The 15,901-nt window shown below is 37.4% G+C and overlaps 1 protein-coding gene across 1 annotated transcript in view; it reads right to left on the reverse strand.

Annotated features, from left to right (window-relative positions):
• Positions 1-14,152, reverse strand: part of LOC101737149 (ichor) — a 48,160-nt gene extending 34,008 nt beyond the window's left edge. Inside the window, exons 1-2 of the mRNA XM_004924405.3 lie at positions 14,030-14,152; positions 13,082-13,210 (exon numbers count right to left, since the gene is read on the reverse strand). The gene's annotated coding sequence lies outside the window, so the exon portion shown is untranslated. The remainder of the gene's footprint in view (positions 1-13,081; positions 13,211-14,029) is intronic.
• Between the last annotated feature and the right edge of the window lie 1,749 nt (positions 14,153-15,901).

Raw genomic sequence — 15,901 nt, forward strand, 5'->3', positions numbered from 1 at the left:
TGACCGGCGCACGACAAATAAATTCTACTTCGCATTGTTCTACGGGTAATGGACTTGCGGAGACATTTCGGGAGATTTCGCGGGTGTGCGTGTTTTAAAACATTCTTGCGGTTTTGAGGGTATCTATATATTAATACTTGAAGAGCAAAAACTTTGTACCCCTTTTTACGAAAATTGAGCGGACGGAGCAGTAAGAAACTTTCCACACTTATAGAGAATATAGAGAAGGAGGGCAGAATATTGAATATTAATATTTTTTTAAATGATGCATAAAAAATACAATAAATATCACACACACTATATACCGTGTATTTGACACACACACGCATGCACACTATATGTTTATTTTTAAACTTTTCTTATTGCTCATAGTCTGTGGTTAAATTGAGAATTGATTAAATATTGTTTGTCTTTATTAATATTTACCTAAAGTGTAGTCTTGGCGAAATCTGTAATTATAGAATTTGACAATAGAATCATATTAGTGTACAAGCTTATAATTTCAATTAAATAAAGTCGAATATTGACTACCGGGGGGTCCACTAGTTTTATTAAATCTTTATCTTTTTAGGTTCGTTGCTAAGCAACAGGGTTGTTATTCGGTTTGGTTGAAACATTGTACAAATAGTATCTTGTATAATAACGAGCGAAAGGCTGTGCTTGGTGGTTTCAAGTTCTGAAAATTTTAGTGCATTTCTTAATCTATCTATTTATATATATAAAAATGAATTTCTGTTCGTTAGTCTCGCTAAAACTCGAGAACGGCTGGACCGATTTGGCTAATTTTGGTCTTGAATTATTTGTGGAAGTCCAGAGAAGGTTCAAAAGGTAGATAAATATGAAAATGCTCGGAATTAAATAAAAATAGCAATTTTGTTTTCCCTTTGATGTGTCCCCCGTCGGACGAAATCCTTTTGTTTGTTTTAAGTTTATTTTATACAAAAGTTTAGGTCTTTTATTTATCGATTGCGGCACTACGAAGTCTGCCGGGTCAGCTAGTAAAAGATATTTTTTGTTAGTCATAGCAAGGTCGATTAGTTTTTGATCATACAGACGCGCGTGAAAACCTCAAAATACACTGAGGTACTTTGCTCAATCTTGTGCATTGCAACATTAATGATCGAACTCCATTCGACATTGGGCCAACACGACTACACAATTAAATACTCGAGCGCTGAATTCTCTCTGAGCTTGAAGTTTCGAAATATTGAAGTTTGATTCTTGTACAATTATATCTGCACTCAAAACAATACAAAAAATTGTAGTCAAAAAACACCTCGAAAACTGCATTAGTATTAAAATAATGTAACGTTTATGTTAAAACTCTAAAATAGATTTGACTTGTATCACTCAGCTCTGATAACAAATTTACGTTCTGTCAAGATATAAAAAAGCATTCTATTTCCATTGGTGTGAAGTTCATTTTACAATGAATATATCGTATGTGTTCGCTTCTTATTCAAGTCTCGTGGAATACGTCATCGAGCACGTGCGGTACAGTTAGGTGACGTAGGTTGCAAGGTCGCTAGAGCGAGCGCTATGAACACAACCATCGCTATGGTATTGCTCATTTTTATCCCACTGCAAAAACAAATGTACGCTCTGAGGATTCCGTGAGGCTTAGACATTATTAAAATCACTATTTCCGTTCATCGTATACATAATTATAATTACTTTTACTGTTTATACGGTGACTAATGTGCTATTTGTCGACAGTTAAATGCTGTGCTAACTAAAATAATTCAACGAACATAAAAACGCGAGATTAAACCGTAAAATCAGTTTTAATTATGATTTAAATCGCTTTTGGGTATCGTCGGTTAATGAAAATATTATAAATTTTACATTTATCGTAAAACGTAAGACGGACGTAAACGTGGGCACGAAACCTTAAAACGAACGAAAATCTTAAAATTGTTATTACAATTTAGAATCTCTTGGCACTCTTATGACAGTAACACACATTTTTGAAAACACATTTCTTGAGCGAAAATCTAGGAAAATCTGTTTTCCCGTTCGTTATTAATAATCAAAACATATAATTTTAGATCAAAACTATAATTTACAAACTTGACGCTTCAATGAGCAGTTCATAAATACGAAATGATCTTTGTAGAAAGTGTACAGATAATGTCACCTCCGATAGAATTAGGTACTTCGGAAACTTTCTTCTAAATAAATTATAGTATTAATAGTAATTTTACGGATGATAAAACTGTTTTAAGATATTAATCTGATACCCCCTAAGCGGCGCTGTTTCTCCTTAATACGAATGATTCCATGCTCTATTCGCAGGTCAGTAACCACATTGTGTAATCTGCAATACATATATTTTTTAAAGTTAAACATTCGAAGACTATGGCAGCAAAAGATTTATATCTGAATTTGTAAGGTCAAAAGTAAATAAATTTAAAAGCACGGTGACCGATCTGTTCAAAATTATGTTTTAAATGCAATGAGATGATTTACGTGAATTATCGAAAAACAGTTTATACATCGGACGGAGTCGTTATTGTTATTCCTACAAACTAAAATTTGAAAGATATGTTTTGTTATCCACATATCTTTTAGTGCTCTAGATAGAGCATACAACCTGCCTATTAAGTAGTCAACTAAGCCAGTAGACTCTACCGTAGGACAGTGGACATCTCTTACAACGGCTTTCTGTTTCAAACGGGAAAACCTGAAAGCTTCGTGGCAGTGATAGTACCTACCACAATACGACCAAATATACGGTGGTATTTTAGCATTTTACGAGGTAGCGGTCTACGCGTGGCCAACTTGACCGACACCGTTACATCAGAACCGTCTGTCTGCGTTCTGATCCGTGTATAAATTATACACACGCGCGGACACACACATGTCCTGTTTCGGTATTAAAATATCTACGCTAATATAGCGGTACTGGCTATTCGTTTATAGTTTATGCGCAGTCGCGGTCCTTATAACGGTCCGTTTGATGTTAAGTCGTTATCGCAGCCCATAGAAATGGACGTTTGAAAAAGTGCTTTTATCGATAAATAGTGTTGTTTGCTCTGGCTATTCGCTGGCAGGCTAAGAAGCTATTCCGGCTGCTCACTGGCTGGTGGATCAACTCAGGGGCTCAACTTGAGAGAGTTGCTAACACGAGCTCTAGTAATAGCAGGCAGTGCTTTACGGAATCTACCACCGGATCGGAATCGCGACCCACTGAGAAGATCCGGCGAGAAACTCAGTGGGCTGTGTTTATGGGTTAGTTCGCTCGTCGAACTTTTTGTCGTAATCGACGAGTTCGACGAGGACGGTGACCGGTGCTTGAAAAGCGTAAAAGTACCGAGAGTGGATTAGGGGACCCGAAAAATATGTTTCGGCGACGGTGGCTTTACGTCGCCCCGTCGTCTGTGTCGAGTAAGTAATTAGCGGCGGCCACGACCAGAGGGTTACCGTGTCGCACCGCTTTTTTCAAAGTAAATAGTGATTCACCTGTACTAACTGCATACCTACCTAAAGTAACTAAGGCAATAAAAAAAATAAAAAAAACCTGTACGAGTGACAGCAACCACTTACCCTGAGATGAGCCGCAAGCTTACCTGCATTTGGCAATTGGATACCTACGTATGTCTACTAAACTATAGATAAAACTTTTGAAACTAAGCCAATATATTTAAGAACATTTTATCATATTATTACAACTGAGCTCCTAGTTAAATTTGAATTCCCATAAAAACGATTTATCTAAAAAAAAAACGAATATCAAATTACGTCATATCCGCCATCGAATCTATATCCGGTTTGTTCCGGATCTTAAGGGCGATGTAAACAAAGGATTATTTACTTTTCATACGAAGGGATCGTAATGGTAGGGTTGAATGGATTTTTTGTTAGGGTTTTTATTAGAAGAGTTATTTTGATGAAATGTAGGTCTGTGGGTAGATGTTTTTTTGTTTCATTGTTAAGTTGATGAGCATGTTAGGTTAAGTGTTATTACGTAGACGACGATACGGCTACGCAATATTTATCAGAATCCATAGAAACTCAATAAGACATCTAAGTCTTGATATAACAGTATTTCATCAGACGGGCTGTGTGCACGTCAGCGTTCACAGGCGAAAGCCAGGTCCAGCCATCAGCGAGGAGTCATTTTATTTATCTCAGCACCCTACATAATGTATATTTTTTTCAACGTTATTGCAATATTTTTCAAGGTACTGTAAGTGTCTGGAAGAATTGTAAAGACGCACAATGCACATGAATGTCCCCGCGTCTATCTAATTTATAAAAATCGTATAAAATAAAATGTTCATCATGAGCTTCTAAGCTTTACATTCCACAGTTCCCCGAGTCGGGACTTTTTCTTGATCTTTATCTTTCAACAAGACACCAGGTATTTTAACAAGGAAACTGCCTATGACCAACCTTACCAGAAATATTGTATGGCCCCATGACTGCTGCCACCCACCTTGAGACTTGAGGCTGATGTCTCTGGCATGATGCGGCTGTAATAGGCAGGCACATAGTACTGCAGGCTCATAGCACGCTCTACCATTAGTAAAAAGATAGAGCTAGTCGTCAGGTGCACTAATCGATCCGAAATGTCTATAGTTACATTACCACGTGTACAAAGTTTTGTACAAAAAAATCATTCATCGAGCTCGAGGCTCCCACGCGTTTTTTTAATATACCTGCCGGGGCAAATGGATTCAAATATTGATTGAAGGGTTGGCAGGACATCTGTCGCCTTCCTTTATCCCCAGAGAAAGTCTCAAAGTACGAGAAAGCTCCATGACATGTGTGTTCCCATATGTGCCTTTGTAATACCGAAAAATATGTATTTTTTTTTATTTCGAGTACAAAACGAAATAATATTAAATGATACACGTGAGTCGTAACGTAATTATGGGTTCTTAAAATATTCGGTAATTTCGTAGCGAAACTTTTAAAAGAAAAGACTTCAACGCGTGCTCCAAATTGTGTTTGCGTTAAGTAAGTTAAAAAATTCAAGCAACAAGGCTTCGAGTGATAATTAATATTATGTAAATATAGATATTGACTGCTAATTAGCTATGTCGAACAAAGTTTCCATGTATTTTATTCTGGTTGGTTTCCTACGGGCCATCGGTTTTGTGTTACGTTTAAAAAATCGTCCTTACGTATCGAGAGGGATGTCATCATTCACTTAAATTGATTTTGTTAGTATTTATAGCTTGACAATTATAATTGATAAGCTTTTTAAGCTGTAGTCGAGAAACAAACGACTTTGCGGCCCACTTGATGATAAGCAATTGCAGGAGATGATAGAAATCACAATGCAAGTCTCGACAAATACTATCTTATCTTTAGCTATTTTAATAAAAGTGCTCTAGAAATAACCACGACAACAGGTCATGGTACATCCCGTCACCAGCACATAGAGGAGGAGCTTTGCACTTACAGAGAAAAATTACAATACACTTTCACTATAAGCCCGACCCTGGCACTGACCCCTTTGAGCACACACCTGCATCGCTTATCAGTGATGATCCACAAAAATAACACCTAAGCACCACTTGAGTAGGTCAAGCATAAATAAGTAAATTCAAAGTCTAGAATTATATAGAGCTTAGTGGGTGTGGGCAGATCCGGTCTACGGCAGATCGCTGGCTTTCTCCAGCTAACAATGTGCTGGAGGAATAAACGGAGCGCTAGCTATCTAGGTCGCCTGGTAAGTACTTGAGGTTAATTAATAATACGTTAATACTGTTTGTTTGTTCTTATGACGGTTTGATTTATTCTAACAAATCTTTTGTTTTCAGTTAAAAGTTTTTGTAATTAGAAGTAAACGTGAATTATACTTTTATTCAATAACTAGCTGACCCGGCAGACTTCGTAGTGCCTCAATCGATAAATAAAAGACCTAAACTTTTGTATAAAATAAACTTAAAACAAACAAAGGGAATCCGTCCCACGGGGGATACATTAAAATAAAGTAAAAACAATAAATTAAAAAAAAAGTTATTTTCATTTAATTCCGAGCATTTTCATATTTATCTACCTTTTAAACCTTTGCTGGACTTCCACAAATAATTCAAGACCAAAGTTAGCCAAATCGGTACAGCCGTTCTCGAGTTTTAGCGAAACTAACGAACATCAATTTATTTTTTTTAAAGATAGATAGATAGTGATAGTTTAGTAAATCCATGTACTTTTTCTTGTTTTATTTTGTCTTAGGTTTAATTTGGCACTTTTCTGAGACGAATCTGAATCGACATGGAAAATCAATAATAAATAATGTGTCGTAGTTTGTTTGTATCGTATATTTGTTTACATCTAAAATTAGTTCTGAAGTCGTTGAAGAAACCGTATTGAATTATTTTGGTTTTATTTGAAACATCTTTTGATATGTTTGTCTGCGCCGTTCTGTGAATAACTCTCGTATTAAGGTCTTGACTGGAGGAGGCTGACCGGTCTGGTGAGATCAGCAACTTTCTCCTGCAAACTGCACCGCGGACGCGACACACATACGAACTGAACGCGTGTGTGGACAGTGAAACAAGGGGACACTACTTCAAATCTGCACACTATCATTACTGTGTATATAGTTCATCAGGTGTACCTAATTACAAGAGAATGATCAGTCTGTTAATGAGCTCGTCAATGGAATGGTTGATGCCATTATCTCCAAGCTAAAGTAAGCAATGAAAATATATACTGTATAACCATGTACATACCTAATTTTCAGAAAAGAGTTTGCTCTATGGATAGTAAACAAAGCCAAAAACTAGCTGATAAGAAGAAGCTACCATCACTCAAAGATATAGTCCTACCAATATTGCCTTTCGCTAAATTAAATTTTCAGTACTACATGACGGCTTAGTTCGAGATGTTCCAAAAACAAGATGGTAACTCCCATAGACTTCCACTACTTAGAAACTTAAATGGATATCTTCGATTCATCTAAGTAGGTCTTTTGTATATGTGCAATGTACAGACGTAGTAGTGTCTGGCAAAATACGTCGTGTGTTTGTTGAAACAGAATGACATAGCACACGCGACGTGGGCCGTTGGCCGCGGGGAGAAAGCTGTCGGCGCCACCAGCTGTCCACTCGCCGCTTCTATTCGAATCATTCGATCGTTATCGATAACGTAAGGACATAGAATGGTACCTTTCATCGTGATTAAAAACATTAATAGTATACTGAATTCGCACGGCTAGGTAACATCTTCCTGTCTTGAAGTTTGGCGGCACGGCCACTATTTAATACCAGTGACACTTTCACTAGCATATAGATAAAGCAACGTACTCTGAGAAATTGTTTGCGATGATACCATCATCTCGTTTTTACCATCGCACTGCACGCCACCGGAGTAGAGTTCATCCATACTACCTGGAGCCACTGCGTTCATCCACATTGCCTTTACGGAGTTCTTTTTTGGCACGTACCATCCGGCTTTGAAATGATCCATGGTGTTTCCCGAGCGCTATGACTTGTCCTTCTTCAAACAGGCTTATGGAGAGTATTAAAAGGTAGGCAGCGGCTTGGCTCTGCCCCTGGCTTTGATGACGTCCATGAGCGATGATAACCACTCACCATCGGGTGGGCCGTATGTTCGTCTCCCCACAGGGGTACTAAAAAAAAGCTGTCTACCTCAAGTCATAAACTCAGAGTCCTGCCATCTTGTCCTTCACACGGAAACAATATAAATAACAATGGCATTGGTAAAATTACTAGTCACTGGTGTAGGCCAACAGAGAACTATTGTTTTCCTAATATCTATCTGCAACACCGCGTTACGTTATCAGCGAGACAGTAAAAACCGAATGATTCAGACGTTTTGTAAGTCTGCAATCATTGCTGGTTTTGCAAATTGAATTTGCAATTCAGTTTGCGGAACACGTCTGACTCTGATATTTGATTTAGAGCTTTTAAATAGCTTTGGATAAAAATATCTGTGTGGATTTCTCGCTCTTATTTCTGCCTTCATACTATCTGTATAAAAAGAATCACAGGACCTTTCACTTATTTTGGAGATCTAAAAATTGATAACACCTGACCCGTGTGTGACCTGTATCTATCTATGTAACGGAAAATGTTAACGTTTTTTTTTCTTAACTTTAAGACGTTTGATTAACTCGAGAATTTGCACATGTATCAAGGACTGCTGATACTGACTGAATACAGTACAGTAAAATTACAGGGTGATGTTTTTGGTATTTTTAAATTTACTATATTTGGAATATTCTACAGTTGTCTATCTTATAGAGAGAATAGACGTCTGGTCATATAACAATAGTGAGTGCTTTATGTAGTAAAACTATTTACCAAGAAAATACGTCTGTGTTATTCTGGTGCCTGCAAGCAATGTTGCATTGTAACTCCGCCGAGTAAATTAAGGACGGAAAGGTGATCGCAACTGGTTCGTACATACAAACACGCTGACGCCTTTAGCTCTTACACTAGGAGTAGGCCTAGGAACCCGGTAACCGTACTCGTCGAACTCGACAAAGAGTTCGCCGTGCAACCTAACCCATGAATCAGCTCGCTGAGTTTCTCGCCGGATCTTCTCAGCGGGTCGCGATTCCGATCCAGTAGTAGATTCATTCGCGAAGCAATTGCTCTTGAGTTGTTAGGTCTCCTTCGGAGTCGCTCGGGCAGTTGTTAGCAAATCCCACCCCTCCTGGCTGAGCCTTTGTTCGCCCACCTGTCCTGGTGAAACTGAAAAGGCCTTCGGGCCACCAGTAATCTTTCAATCAAAAAAAAAAAAAAACAAACACGCCATATACAGAGTCTAGCTATCTCTATTAGAATGATACGTCATAGTAAACTTGACTGTTCGCATGGTCAATGCCGCGCGCTGATCCGCGAGTGAAAGTTAACAGTCTCCCCCATTCCTACGCCGCGGCTCTCCCCACCCAGGGAATGTGTGCCACGGCGGATGTTCTAGGTTAGCCTTCTATTTTACTATTGTACATTGTTTGTGTTTCTCATGCATTTGAATGAGGACTTTCTGAGTCGACTTCAAAAAAGATGGTTTCTATTTGGATACTACTTAGATTGTTTTTTTTTTCATATTCATTGTTTACTTTTATAAATAAAGTTATATTGAAACGAAGAAAAGTAATTTAATTACTTGTATCAAGAGAGAAGGTTAAGTTTTATCTTATTCTTTACGAATGCTCGCACGCGAAACATTGTCTCATTTAGACTTACAAAGTTTATAGGACCAGTCAAAAACACATATTTTTAATACGACGATAACGAATTTGAGTTTAGCCATCACCAATCAATCACATCTAAATTCCTAGAGGCGTTGTAGAGATGAGCATGCGGTAATAGTGTGACAGCATACCTGCGATTAAGCTGTCATATGTAAATAGAATAACATAGATTTCTATGTTGTTGTGATTATTTATATAAGAGACACCGTGAGTGTTGCACGAAGATGTCACATCATAATACACGTACGCTGTGCGATTATAAATTACACTTTTTTATTATTTATCGCGATTATTTTTTTTAGTAAAAATTTTTAATAGTTTACTTTTAGAACAAATTCCCATTGTTTAATTTTTTTACGTAAGCTTAAAAATAAATCTTTGTAGATCGCTATCACTTAGTTACAATGTCAACCACGCCCCACTACTTAATTCTCGTTAAGTGTACAAAAAAGGCAAAAATTTAAACAACAATTCGCGTAGCAACTGTCGTATATTGATGACACTATGACAGACAGCTTCCATCGCCTCCCAAAATTATAATAAGAATAATTACTCAAATTTCGACCCGAGCCGATAACTACATGCGAACCCATCAATTACGGGAAGCACACAATTCACTCATTTTACGTGTACCTACACATAGTTCTGACATGTAGAGCCAAAATACTGTGTACGGTGCGCTCGCGATCTCAACTGGCGCTGAATTTCTTTATAATTATTTTCAGAAAACTGATAAATAGTCCTGCTACCGTATAGGAGGTATAGCGTGGTATCCAACTGGACGTATGTTCTATTGCAAAGCTAGCTGTCATCTCCGTACTCGAGTGGCGATTTTTTTTGCATTCCGTACTAACCTAACGAATGTTATCGCCTGTTGACATTGTCCGTCCTGGGGTTTTCACGTGTCGTCTACATGAATAAAAATCCTTTACACGTTTTAATCTAGCTTTCTTTTACAAGGGACTCATATTTAAAATATTTTGTCGCAAGAAACATTACAATTCAATTATAAGTGTTGCTAACTCTAAAATAAAGAGTTATTACAACAATAAATGTCGTATAACGCAAAACAGTCAAATTCAAAAGATCGTTTTTACCCAGAGCATAATTGTACAGGTTTGAAGCTGTGTTGCTATAGCAAATATTATCGGGAACAATAAGCTCAGTTACACTGGTTTGTATCTGATTGTTGTATCACGTTACAAACTCAAACATATAAAATCGCTCTTCTGAAATATCTTCTAAAAACAGGTTTAACGAACGCACTTCACGGTAGGCAGCCACCTGGCATTGCTCCTGACATCACCAGTGTCTATAAGCACCTACCACTTACCATTAGATGAGCTCTCAGCTCAGCTGTCTTCAACAGCAATAAAATAAATACTTCTAAATATGTAACACAAAATACTGAGTCTACATAAATAATCATATAAATAGTATAGCCAAAGAGATTTTATTACAAGTTCATACATACTATAATACGAAAATACTTTTTCCCGAACCTATTATAATCTTTATTATATCCAATTTATAATTTAAATAATATGTATAATAATTGTTATTTGCAACTTAAAATTTTCAACACGCTGCGTATATATAACACGATATGTTGAACCCGAAGGAAAACAATTACCCCTATATTCACTGTTGCAGTTTCTTTTTTCAGTCCCAAACCATTTATGACACAAAAACCATTTGACCCAGATCGCTAGTTCCGTACGCCCACTGCTATTGGCCAACAACTGCCTGACTCACTGATGCTCTATGTATCATTGTGACCTTAGATCTTCTGCTTAAAAATAAATCATCATAATGTATGTAGATTCTAAGAATAGTAACAAATTCTATCAGCTAAGGAAACATTGTGCACGCCGTAGATGAAGAATATTTTCGGCGCGGCTACTAAAAAAAATACTATTATAGATAAAAAAAATATATTTTAATATTCTCATAGGCGAAAACGAGACGTAATTGGTACAGAACTAAAACAAATCAATAACATTTCTAGCAGGACACGGCTAACATAATAAACTCACCAAACTCATCAACCTTATGTCACACATCTATACTTCATAACAACTCAAACGGCTAGTACATATAAAACCAGACAGACTAAAAGGGATGTAGGTAACATACAACAAGCCATAAATAAATACCTTTTAAATTGGAAATACGCAAAAAACAACGACAAATAAAAATTATTGAATAATAAATATCACAATTCTAGCACATTCACAAAAAAAATATGTAAATTGTTAACATGATGATTTAATTTTAGCAGTACAAGCATTTCGGTTATGGAAGATGATAATAAATGGCCTGAGTTAATAGAAAACTATCACGAAAGGAACATTATTCTTCTATTCTTGCACGTTATAACCTGATTGACATACAGCATAGACACAGCCGAAGTCGTGAGACCCAGTGAGGAATAGGACAGGAATATTTATTGTATGTTGAAATGTGTACAAAGAGATGGCAATCGTGTACGACAGTCGAAAAGTATCAACGTTAAAGCATTTGTAACAGTTTTTCATAACTGACATTTTATTTTCTTCAGTAGTAATTAGTTTTATAAATTTTATAATTAAGTAGCGTCACAGCTTTAAAGTGTGATTCGCTCATTGTATAAAACACATTAACTTCAATAAACTACTCATACGCCATCTATCTTTCATTTCTAGTACTAACACCTTCTCTGGAGTCTCAAAAACAGTCCCTAGTTTCATCACCAGCGAATAAATAGTTTGGAAACGTATAATGAACTAACAACAATTTATTTTTAAATTAGCTGACCCGGCAGACTTCGTAGTGCCTCAATCGATAAATAAAATACCTAAACTGTTGTATAAAATAAAATTTTTATTTTTATTTCATTCCGAGCATTTTCATATTTATCTACCTTTTAAACTTTCTCTGAACTTCCACAAATAATTCAAGACTAAAATTAGCCAAATTGGTCCAGCCGTTCTCGAGTTTTAGCGAGACTAACGAACAGCAGTTCATTTTTATATATAGAAATTAATGCATATTATTTTACCCAAAAAAATGCGTCCAAACGTTCTCCTAACAATGTCATTTAAATAGATTTAAATCAAATTATACACTAAAATTTTCATGAAAATTGATAACCAATAATCTCTAATCAAAAATACAAACTTGGTTTTAAGCTAGCTAATGAAAGAAATGTACTGTTGCCGTCACTGAATCTCAATAAATCGTTACATTTACAAAGCAGGCACTCACACAACATCGGGAGCACACAGAACGGCTTATGACACGTAGCTAATATGGTAACTATGGTAACAAATTTTGCAAAATATATGTATTACATAAAAACAATATACACGAATAATTAAAGTTTCAATTTTACAAATTATTACAAAAGTTTTAAGTTATTTTCATTTTCACTATTGGTTAACCACGAAAACTAATTGAAACATTTCATATTGTGAACGAATAAAATTAAAACGGAATCAGCCGTAAAATATCTTAAATCCACACACACATATAAAATGTATTATAATGCTGTAGGGTTGCTGACCTATTTATGAAATTTTACGTAGCTACATCTAAAGTTCACTGACCCATTTCCTCAACACATAACCTTTGTTTAGGCTACACATTCATAGCAAATCCAGTTACGGTGGCAACGGATTTAGCATAAATACGCAAACACGATAACTGCAGTCAATGACCCATTTACCAAAATTCACGCCAGTACAATAAAAGTTCAGTGACCTATTTAACGAGAATAAGAATAAATTAACGTAAATTGAAGTTTAAAATGGCCCCTACATAAAAGATAGATAATATGAATTTATCAAACAACGAATTATTTACTAATATTCATTAAAACTGAGCTATAAAATAGTTCAGTGACCCATATAACAAAATAATACGTACCTATAAAACGTTTTTGTTAACGAAACTCGTACAAGCGCCGTCAAATCCGATACATTATTCACTTTGATGTCAGGAGTACAGTCCGTTTGAGCACTGAGTATCCGGGGGAGGCACAGGGTGTGGATAGGACTAGAACAAGATAGAACGAAAACTGTAGACCGTGAAGTACCTGACGCTAGGCTCATCCGATATTAAAGTCGACAGTGGAAAGTTAGAGTTAGAGAAATACTATAAGCAAGTTCAATACTTGTTACGAGCGATAATAAAATTACTTTAATTTTTCAAAAATCGCTTTTAGTGTTAGTACTACGTGAATCTTTTTTTTCAAGTAACGTTAACATAAAAATCAATATTCTTTTTCGGATGTTATTTTTATTAGCAAATTAAATAGTTGTTTTTTTTTTTAGTTGCGATTGTCGCTACGAGTGCTGTTATTTATTTTATAAATACCACGAAAACAAAGAAAAAAGCACACAATAATCGGTGTCACGCGTTTCGTTGCGCCGTTACAACTGTAAAATAAAAACCTGTCGAGCGACCTTCGGTACTGTCACCCGAAAACAGTATAATATGTTTCCAAACGTCACGTCTACACATACGAGTACTACACATGCGGTTAGTGCACAGAGAGGTCAGTATAAACAAAACAAAAAAACAAAAAAATAATAAGGTAAAAGAAAAAATCAGGGAAAAAATGTGATTGGCATAAAATAGAGCTTCACAACAAATCGCTAATATTTACAAGGAGGGTGGAGATTATATAGAAAAAATAATAAAATATTATTATAAAAAAAATAATAAGAAAACTGTAGTCCGCTGCTTATCCACTGTGTCGTATCCACAATCCGCGGCACATTCACGTCACTATTAAAATGCCAATTACAAACATTTCCCAAAACTATGCCCCCGTGAGGCAAACGTTTTGTTATTTTTTCTTTTTTAACGTACACTGATTTTTCGATGAAGCGTCACTGTTGAATGTTTTTTTTTTTGGTGGTATTTTTTTTATTGTTGGTACACTGCACTGCACTGGCGGCGTGTGGTATCGGCCGCGATTGTCACTGTATGACTGGCAGCGCGCGCGCACCCCACTCACTTCCCACCAAAATTTTCTACCACCAGTCGTTTCGCTGGGCGACCCAACCGCGGCCCGCTACGGTACTACGCTATAGATTAATATAATTTGTAGCGTACTAATAAGATGCTTCATTTTTGTATCTTTTAGATTTTGATATTGATATTATAAACATAAAACATTCCTTCTAAGATTTTATGAATGTTAATTAAAAAAACATAGTTTAGTCTATTTAAATAACAAATGTATCAACCAAATATCTGGAGTTTATGATGTATTTTTCTGTTTGTTCTAAAATTTTACGTAACCTAAGATTATTTTATATATTATAATATTGATATAATATATACACATCTCAACAATGTTTTTAATAAATATTAAAAAATTTAATTCTATAAAAAAAGCTATAATAAATAAATACATTCAAAAAGTTTTTTTTTTTTTTTTTATTGCCCTTGTAGGCAGACGAGCATACGGCCCACCTGATGGTGAGTGGTTACCGTCGCCCATGGACTTCAGCAATGCCAGGGGCAGAGCCAAGCCGCTGCCTACCGTTTAATACTCTCCACAAGCCTCGTTTGAAGAAGGACATGTCATAGCGCTCGGGAAACACCGTGGAGGGGAGCTCATTCCATAGCCGGATGGTACGTGGCAAAAAAGACCTCTGGAAACGCACTGTGGATGACCGCAGTGGCTCCAGGTAGTATGGATGAACTCTACTCCGGTGGCGGGCGGTGCGATGGTAAAAACGAGATGCCGGTATCATCTCGAACAATTCCTCAGAGCACTCCCCATGGAACATACGGTACAAAATGCAGAGGGAACCGAAGTCCCTCCGCAGACCCAGAGGCTCCAAACGATCCGTGAGAATGGGATTATCGACAATTCGAACGGCCCTCCTCTGTATGGAGTCAAATGGAAGAAGCTGGTATTTGGGGGCCCCGGCCCAGAGATGGGAGCAGTACTCCACGCGAGGCCGGACTTGTGCTTTATAAAGCAAAAGCCTTTGTCCAGGCGTGAAGTACCGCTTCGCTCTGTTGAGGACTCCCAGCATTTTGGACGCCAACTTGGCTTTGCCTTCCAGATGACTCCGAAACTGGACATCGCTCGAAATGTCGACCCCAAGTATCCCAATACTCTCGGAAGGTTGCAGGGATACTCCTTGGAATTGCGGCGCCATGACAAAGGGGTCCTTCTTCGCAGTGAACGCGCAAACTTGTGTCTTTAACGGGTTGAATTGAATCAAGTTCACCCCATTTGGAGACTCGCCCCAGAGAGTTCTCCACTTCAGACACAAGTTTTGATCGTCTCTCCTGCACCACGCTTCGAGAGAGACTCTGATGGCCGATATATCGCGCATCCCCCGTGCTGTCATCCGCATAGCAATGCATGCCATCAATAGACAGCATGTCATTGATATACAGGATGAAAAGCGTGGGGGAGAGCACCGAACCTTGTGGAACGCCAGCGTTAATGGTCATGGTATCAGAGCAATCACCGTCTACAACGACCGTGATGCTCCGCCCATCCAAAAAGCTAGCGATCCACTTGCAGAGACCCTCGGGGATTCCGTAAGATGGTAGCTTCGACAGAAGTGCCCTATGCCAGACCCTGTCGAAGGCCTTCGCGATATCAAGGCTCACAGCAAGAGCCTCGCCCTTGCTCTCCAAGGCTTCAGCCCACCTGTGAGTAAGGTATACGAGAAGATCGCCAGCTGAGCGACCGTGACGAAAACCGTACTGTCG

Source organism: Bombyx mori, chromosome 15, assembly GCF_030269925.1.
Source record: "Bombyx mori chromosome 15, ASM3026992v2".
Classification (NCBI taxonomy): Eukaryota; Metazoa; Arthropoda; class Insecta; order Lepidoptera; family Bombycidae; genus Bombyx; species Bombyx mori.